Raw genomic sequence first — 8,727 nt, 5'->3', positions numbered from 1 at the left:
TGTATATCTTATCACAGCTGCTGACCGGATTACACCCCAGCAGCGTGCACCATCCCGGGGACTGACTGACATCCTGGCTGCAGCAGTTCAACCCTCGCGCAGCCGTCCTTCAGGTAATTCTAGCATGAGGTGTCTCTTGATGTGTCATCTTATTGATGTCACTGCTGTGTGGAGGGAACGGCTGGCAACTGCTGCATGTGAGCAGGTGCCCAAATGTAAAGTTCAGGAGCTAAACATGCTGCACATAGTTCTGGATTACCCACAAATGGTCATTGAAAATGACATGTTGGCTCAGAGCTACCATCTGTTGTTGCAAAATATAGACCTGTATGTCTTATCACAGCTGCTGACTGGATTACACCCCAGCAGCGTGGACCATCCCGGGGACTGAATGACATCCTGGCTGCAGCTGTTCAACCCTCGCGCACCCGTCCTTCAGGTAATTCTGGCATGAGGTGTGTCACTGGCTTCGACTCCAAAGCCATGACAGAGATCCTGATTCCCCTCTGCATGTAATCAGCAGTCATTGTGTACTAAGTGAAATACAAATCAGGAGTGTCATGTGCCTGTCTGACAATTGGTGATGCAGATAATTGAGAATGTTGTCACTTCCCTCTACAGCTGCTGGTTCAGGGACAGCTAGGCCTACGAAAGCCGTGAGGAGACAGGTCCAGCAGGTGACACTAGGGGGAACACCAAGGGACAGAGAGTTGTGGCTGGAGCTGGTGAGTTTGCCTGTATCTGTGTAACACCTCCGTGCAATGGTGTGAGCTGTCATTTGTGGTGGTACCCTACACAGGTCACATGATCCTCATCTGTTGATCCAAAGTACAGTTAATACAAATCCTTGTGTTGCACCACATGTTATACCAGGTCAATCCCTAATACGGTTGCAACCTCTGTTCCAGGGGATGCTGATGACGAGGATGACAGGCCTATGACCAGTGCGGGCCGACGGGGAATCAGAGGGGAGAATCCCCTGATCCTCCAAGCTGTGATGTCGGCTGCAAGCACTGCTCAGGAGGAGGAGGATGATTTTCCTGAGGATGTCTACTTGGTGGATGATGAGGACTACATGTCTGATGACGATGAAGATGCCAATGCACGCTATCGTGCCAGATTGGCTAAATCGGTCAGGGCATCAACTCCTCTGCCAAGCAACGTCCGTCAGCCTCCTCCCAGGCACACCATGGCCTGTCCCCAGACTCGAGCAAACCAGCCACAGCACCCACGCATCACAACACAGACATCACTCCCTCACAGTCCTCACGTCCAGCACCAACATGGTGGTTCCCTAGACAGCATATCCCTGCAATCCTCGCCACCATCTGGGGGTGGTACCAGCCCTGTTGTGCTGCCGGAATCCCCTGGGCACCATTCACCTGCCCAAAGGCTCCCACCTGCCACCCCCCCCCGCTGTAGGACCTGCTCGTCCCATCCATGGCAGACAGCTGCAGAGAGGGCCTGCACCTGGCTGTGATGACCAGTGGGAGCAGGACTTCTTCCAACAGCAGGGCGATGTGAGCCAGGACATTAGTGCCATAGGGGCTACCCTGTCCGACATGTCGGACTCCCTGCAGGATATGGTCCACTTCCCTCAGGCGGTGGAGAGGCTGAGCCAAGTGTTGGATAGAATGGATAGGACTTGGCATGACATGTCCAGAAATATGCGAGACATGCTATCCATCCAGAGGGAAGAGAGTGCAAGACACCATGCCTTGGCCATGAAGATGATGGAGGGCATATTGAGAGTGAGCCAACCTTTCCCTTCACGGTCAATGCAGGGAGGGGAGCCATCATATCTGCCCACAGGACAGCACATCCCCACACCTGTACCAACTGCACACCAACACAGCAAAGGGAGACATCCACACCAGCGGCCTGAACTGGCACTCCCAACACCAACCCCTGTTCAGGCACTCCCGCCACCTGCACAACCACCACCAACCCCTGTACAGGCACTGCCCCCACCTGCACAACCACCAACAACCCCTGTACAGGCACTCCCACCACCTGCACAACCAAAACAACCTCTGTACAGGCACTCCCACCATCTGCACAACCACCAACAACCCCTGTAAAGGCACTCCCGCCACCTGCACAACCACCACCACCTGTACAGTCACTCCCGCCACCTGCCCAACCACCACCACCTGTACAGTCACTCCCGCCACCTGCACAACCACCACCACCACCTGTACAGGCACTCCCACCACGTGCACAACCACCAGCAACCCCTGTACAGGCACTCCCGCAACCTGCCCAACCAGCACCACCACCACCTGTACAGGCACTCCCACCACGTGCACAACCTGCCCTTGTCCAGGCACAACCATCAAGTGTGCATACACTATCTGCCCCAGCACATGTGGATGACCCTGGACAGTCCCTTGGACAGTACCCACCTCCACGTAGGCGGCGAGCCAGACCTGAGCACTCCGAGCGGTCATCCCCCCCCAAATTGCGGCGTCGCACTCACTAGTGACAGGAACCCAGGACAATGTGATCACGTGATTGTGTGTGCACCAAATAAACACCTACCAAAAATAAAATTCTGTTGTGTATCATGTCCTGTGTAATGATGTAGGTGGCCTCGAGATGTGAGAAGGTATGTGTGTGTGTGACACAGTTACAAGTGTAACCCATCATTGCAACCAGCCATTATATGCATAGCAGATGACTCACCAAATATGTGTCCATATTCAGAACCAGACATTCAGAATGAAGTCAAACAAGTGGAAGTTATTAGTATTCCTAATTGTATTTTAAGAAGGTACAAAAGAACAACCGTCCGTTTGGAAGGGAGAAAGGAAAACAAATGATGATCTTAATGCAGAGGGAGATGGGAACCTGGATTGGGGTGGGGCAACAAAAATATAACACGTCAGGGAGCATCAGGGAAAACAGTCTATTTACAAGGGGAAAATGAAATAATTGTTCATGTCAAAAGTCAAGTGTCCTTCTGGTCATCCTCTAGGACCACAATGTCCAGATCCTCAGAGTCCGATGCAGGCACACGTCTGGCGGGTGCAGGAAGAGGCACCACTTGGGTTCGTGCCACACGAGGAGTACGGGGGGAAACAGTGTGGGCCAACGGACAGGGGGAGACATTGACGGTGGTATGGGAAGGGATTGGGGAGACAACAGACGACATGGCTGCGGTCAGTGAATTGATGCTGGTGGTGAGGGTGGCCATTGTTCGGAGCATGTCCTCTCGCATCATGCGTACCTCAATACACACTTGTAGCATGATGCGAGCGGACATGTCTGGCTGACCCTCACACATCCACATCAAGTCCACTGGCACAGCCACAGGAGGAACAACACCGGGAGGGGCCTGGGGGGGACAGGAGGGATGTGGTGCCTGAGGTCCAGAGCCAATGATGTTGGGGAGCTGGCAGCTACGATGAGGGGGACTGGTTGCAGGGGATGCAGCTGGGTCCCCCGATAGAATGGGGAACTCTAGAGGTAGGGAGGGGCTGATGGCAGGCCCAGATTGTTTGTTGGCCTGCCCCGAGGACACCTTTTCAGGGACCACAGGTGAAGAGTCCTGAGGAGAGTAGCTCTCCAACACCTCATGGTCCGAGGTGTCGTGTTCACCCCCCCCCCCCGATTCAATGTCTGCAGCCTCCACCTGGGATGTGGCACCAGCATCAGGGTGTTCCTTGTCAGTCCGGGTGGGCGCAATCCCCTTGGCTCGTGATGTTGAGGGTCCCTCCTCATCCTCCTCTTCCTCGCTGGTGGAAAGAGGGTGTAGCCGCCGCCGCACTGGTGGCCTCGTGCTCCGGACCTGGTCCTGCTGCCCTTCTGTTTCGCCAGCTGTGCCTGCTGAAATGTAAGCAAAATCCGAATGTTATGTTTGTGTCATGCAGGACGAGACACATTCATAGGAGCCAAGGTCAGACTTATTTTCCTCTGATCACACTCAATAGTTGTCAGTGTCTATGAGCTGACATTACGTGTATGTTCACCGTCATTTACTGGATTGAGTCTGACATGGCCATCTCACGTGGATGTGTGTGGCTTACACAACTGTATTGGCCAACCCTCAACCTGGCATTCTGGTGATCTGTGTGTCCTGCCACAGCTACATGTGCAGGTTCCAAAAGCAGTCCACCAATGGAGAACATGAAGTCCAGAATCTCAGATTATGGCCATTCATAGGGAGTCGCAGCTATTTAAGGTCTGGACAAGTGTCATCTGCTTTGTAGCATTGTATGGGACATGACAAGTGGCGAATGTGGGTCACACATGCACTGAGGCTCTGGCCTATTTCTGTAGCTAAATTGTGAGTCTAGCCTTTGGCTGTCCCCACACATGTTCTGACAATCCAGTGGCACATATTGGCTTTGGTGACTGATATGGTAATGCAGTACACCGCTGAACACTGGGGGAATTTAGTGACAGCTACCTGTACATGTGAAATGTGAAACAGGCCACTGAGGCTGAGACGTCTGTCAGTGGACACCCCTTGCAAATTTAGAAGCGCTTAAGAGTGATGCAAGGATGTCAAAGTCTGTCTTGACTCCATGGCACATGATGTTTTGTCACAATTGGAACCCAAACTCTAAAAATGCAATGCAAGTCATAGCATCCAATACCCTTTGGCCTGCCATGCGCACACTGGACAGTGTCTGTACCATTGCTCATCCAATGCACACATGATTTCCTAGTGCCAATTGTAGTGGTGCGGGAAGAGCAGATTTCAGTACAAATGCACAATTATGGCTCATTTAGCCAGTTGTCATGACGAGACTCCAACTCCCAAAATGCACTCTGCCCTGTACAGTCCATATGCCACAGTGTGCCTTTTTAAGCTTGGTGACTGCTGCATGGACACGGAATCTGTGAATGGAGGCATCGGACACACAATGGTACAGCACTGTTTCACTCACATCATACTCCCAGACACATTTAGCATATGATGCACTTACCATGTCCCTGCTGCTCATGCTCCTCCAGCTGAGCATGGAGGGTCGGCCAAGCTGATCGCAGGACCCTCCTGTACAGTGGGGATAGGCGAGGACGATGCACATGGTGCTGGGAAGACTGGCCCACCAGCTCCTCAGCCTTGTGCCGGGCCCACCGTTTTAGGTCCTCCCAGCGCTTGCGGCATGCCCTCACACTCCTGGTGTGGACTCCCACTGCACTGCAGCGCTCGGCGATGTTGGCCCACAGCCTGGCCCGGGCTGCATTGCTCAGCTGGTGTTCAGGGTCCCCATATAGCTGAGAAAATTTGTCCAGCACCCCCTCAGCCAAGATGTTCAACTCACTTTCAGTGAAAGGGGGTGCCTTCTCTTCGTAACCCTCAGCCATTATGGGGATAATAAGGATGAGAGCAGCAGGATGTCAGAGGATCTGTCTGTGATAGAGAATGACTCAGAATGAATCCAAAATGGCTGCCAACTATTTCCTGTGATGTATTTCCTGCCTCCCACTTCCTGTAAAACATTTCCTGAATGAAATGATGTGTTCCGGGTCATTTTCGGAGTTTACGGCCCGTAAGCGCAGTTTCCGGTTCCGGAGCGGGGTGTCCGCACACGGGCCGTACGCTCCGTAATCGGAGCGTCCGCACACGGGCCGTACGCTCCGTGATCGGAGCTTCTGCTTTTTGGCCGTAAACTCCGAAAATGACCCGGAACATATAATTCCATACAGGAAATGTTTGACAGGGAGTGGGAGGCAGGAAATACATCACAGGAAATAGTTGGGAGCCATTTTGTATTCATCCAGATCCAGCCACAATCAGGAATCAAATCTACTGCCATCCTGCTGTTCTGTTGTGGATAAAAAAGAAAAGACAGTGCATGTGAGAATTATTTAAATGTGACAAGAGGGTGAAGAGACCATTTCAAGACATTTCTGCAGTTTCAGTTTCAGTTTCTCATGCTTTGCATTATGGTACATGTAGTCCATATTAGGTGCTCATTTGCAGAGTTGAGTGATGTGTTACGGAACATTGTGTTGGAGTAGTGTGGATATATCACAGACACATGGGGCAGATTTACGGCTTCTGGCGCATCTCTGCTAATCAGCAGAGATGCGTCAGAAGAGTTGCGATGCATCTGCCCACCCGTGCGCCAACACAGATGCGCCGCATTGACAATGCGGTGCACCGCGGTGCTCGGATGTGCAGATGTGTGACGCATCCCCCGTTGGAAAGGCGGCGCATTGCTGGAGTTGCGTCGCAAGCGCAACGCAGCTCCAGCAAGGCTCGGGGGTGCCCTATCCCTATGATGCTGCGTCAATCCTTACGCCTGCTTCAAGCAGGTGCAGGGTTTAGACGCAGCATGGCCTTAAAAGTGACTGAGTGAAATATTGTAGATTTCAGCCAGCCACTTTTATGAGGCGTTCCTGCGCCGGAAGGCCCCCCCGCGCCAGAACGCCTACATGTGGCGCAGGCCTTTACAACGTGATGCATCTCCCAGATGCGTCATATAGTACATACCCCGCAGCATGGCGCTGGCTTTGCATCACCGCTGCGTCACAAAAGTGACACAACGGCGGTGTGAAAGGGGCGCAAGTCCCACATTAATCTGCCCCATGGTGTCTGATTGACCCATTGCATCACTCACGTCGTGGGCGCATCATTTGTGGGGGAGTCACATCTGTTGATGGCACAGGGCCGACAATGCTATGGTTATGGCCTTTTCTGATTAAGAGACCCATCCTCATGAGGTCCGGCAAGGTCTCTCAGTACATGTATGATCTTCCATCTGCGGCTATAGATTCTTTAGGGACATCCACTACACTGATCGCTGACATGGGCACATGTGCTGAAGCAGGCTCAACCTTTTGACTACTGTCAAGAGCTGTGATTAACATGTAGTTAGTGTGGCTTGCAAAGTTGCCTCAGGAAGGAATTTATTGACACGGTCGTGTATATCCAAGTTTCATCATTGGCAACAGACAGCAATCCACATTTAGTCCATTCCACTACAGGTTGCTCATGTGAAAAACGTGGCAACAAGCTGCTCACGGACTTGCATGCCCTGACCTCGGTTATGTGCCATTGCCCGGTTTCCCAGATTCATAGGTAGCCGAGGTTCCAGCGGTATCTGTAAGCCATGCGTTAAGGCAATGTTGTGCAAGACACAACAGGCTAAAATGATCTTGCACACTACTTCTGGGGAGTACTGCAGCACCCCCCCTGTACGGTCGAGACATCTGAATCGCGACTTCAACAGACCAAAAGTGCGCTCTATGATGGCTCGAGTCCGTATGTGTGCCCTATTGTACCTACGCTGTGGTACAGTGTTTGCACGCCTGTAAGGGGTGAGGAGATGTGGGGTGAGTGCATACCCAGCGTCACCTGAGTAGAGGGGAAAGGGCAGTTGGTTACATTTCCCTCTTTGAATTGCACAGGACATGATCTATACTGTATTACATGCATTGTTAGGTGGGCCCTGTATCTAGCTTTATGATTCTTATAGTACAATGGTTAATGTTGGGGGGCATTCAGACATTTCAAAAACACATATTCCTCCTTTCTAACGCTTGGTACTTACCCAGTAGCCACATGTTGCCAAATTCTCCCGCAGCCATCCGCCGGGCAAGAGGTGACATGCGGAATATGAAGCTGTCATGGGTACTGCCGGGGAACACCGCATGCACATCAATGAACCTCCCTCCGGCATCACAGACAGCTTGTACGTTGATGGAATGCCATCGGTGTCTGTTGCAGAAGATGTGTGCAATGTGGCGGGGTGGCTGAAGGGCCACATGGGTACAGTCAATTGCACCCAGCACACGTGGAAATTGTGCAATGAGAAAGAAATCTCGTGCTGCCCTTTGTCTCAGGGCCAGTGTCGGTGGCATATGTATGTGGTGGTAGGATCTTGCAGTGATGCATCGCAGTACCTGATGCAGGCACCGCGACTGGCTCGCCTGGGATATGCCCACATGGTCACTGGAGACCCTTTGGAATGAGCTAGTGGCAAAGAAATGGAGCGCAGATAGGATCTTTAGGTATGCTGGTATTGCATGTGAGCAGCAGGTCACGGAGTCAAGTTCCTGCTCCCACTCACATACCATATCCAAGATGATACCTGGCCCTTACATCTTGACTGGACATTCCAAATAAGTTGATCCTCTGTCTGAAGATCCTCTCTGCTCTGGCTCTCCTCCTCCTCCTCCTCAAGTCGTTTTGACGCATGGCAAGGGGCAGTGCAACAAACACATTCAGTGACATGTTGAAAGGGTTTGTGTGTGTCTGCTCTGCAGTTATACATGCTGCCGAGCTAGGATTGGCTGGAGTGTGTCAGCTGATGCATTGTGGGGGATGGTAGGGACTTGGACAGGTGTTCACCCTTGGCTCACATGATCAATGGCCACCAAATCGGAAATTCCGGCCCGCAATCGGAACTAGGGGTGGGCGGAATTTGTGAAATTAACTTTCGCAAATTATCGCGAAAATGTTTAAAATTATCGCAAACAAGCGGAAATATCGCGAAGATGCGGAAGTTTTTTTCCAGCATGTTCGCGAGATTTTCTGCATGGTTGCGGGTCGGCAACTTACCCATGTGGTTGCTTGCGGGCGCGGCCATGTTGTTTTGAGTTGTCTCGCGGTGCATGATCGCGAGAAGAAAGACGTGATCGCGTGACGCATGACGTCACTGCGGGCGCGAACTGTCGCGAGACAGCGCAAATGGCTAAAAACAATACAACATCTCATGGAGAACGCGACCGGATCAAGAAAACTTGTCGGCGAACGCAGGGATTCAGGTA

Source organism: Triturus cristatus, chromosome 6 (assembly GCF_964204655.1).
Source record: "Triturus cristatus chromosome 6, aTriCri1.1, whole genome shotgun sequence".
Classification (NCBI taxonomy): Eukaryota; Metazoa; Chordata; class Amphibia; order Caudata; family Salamandridae; genus Triturus; species Triturus cristatus.
Note: the sequence above shows the minus strand (reverse complement) of the source record.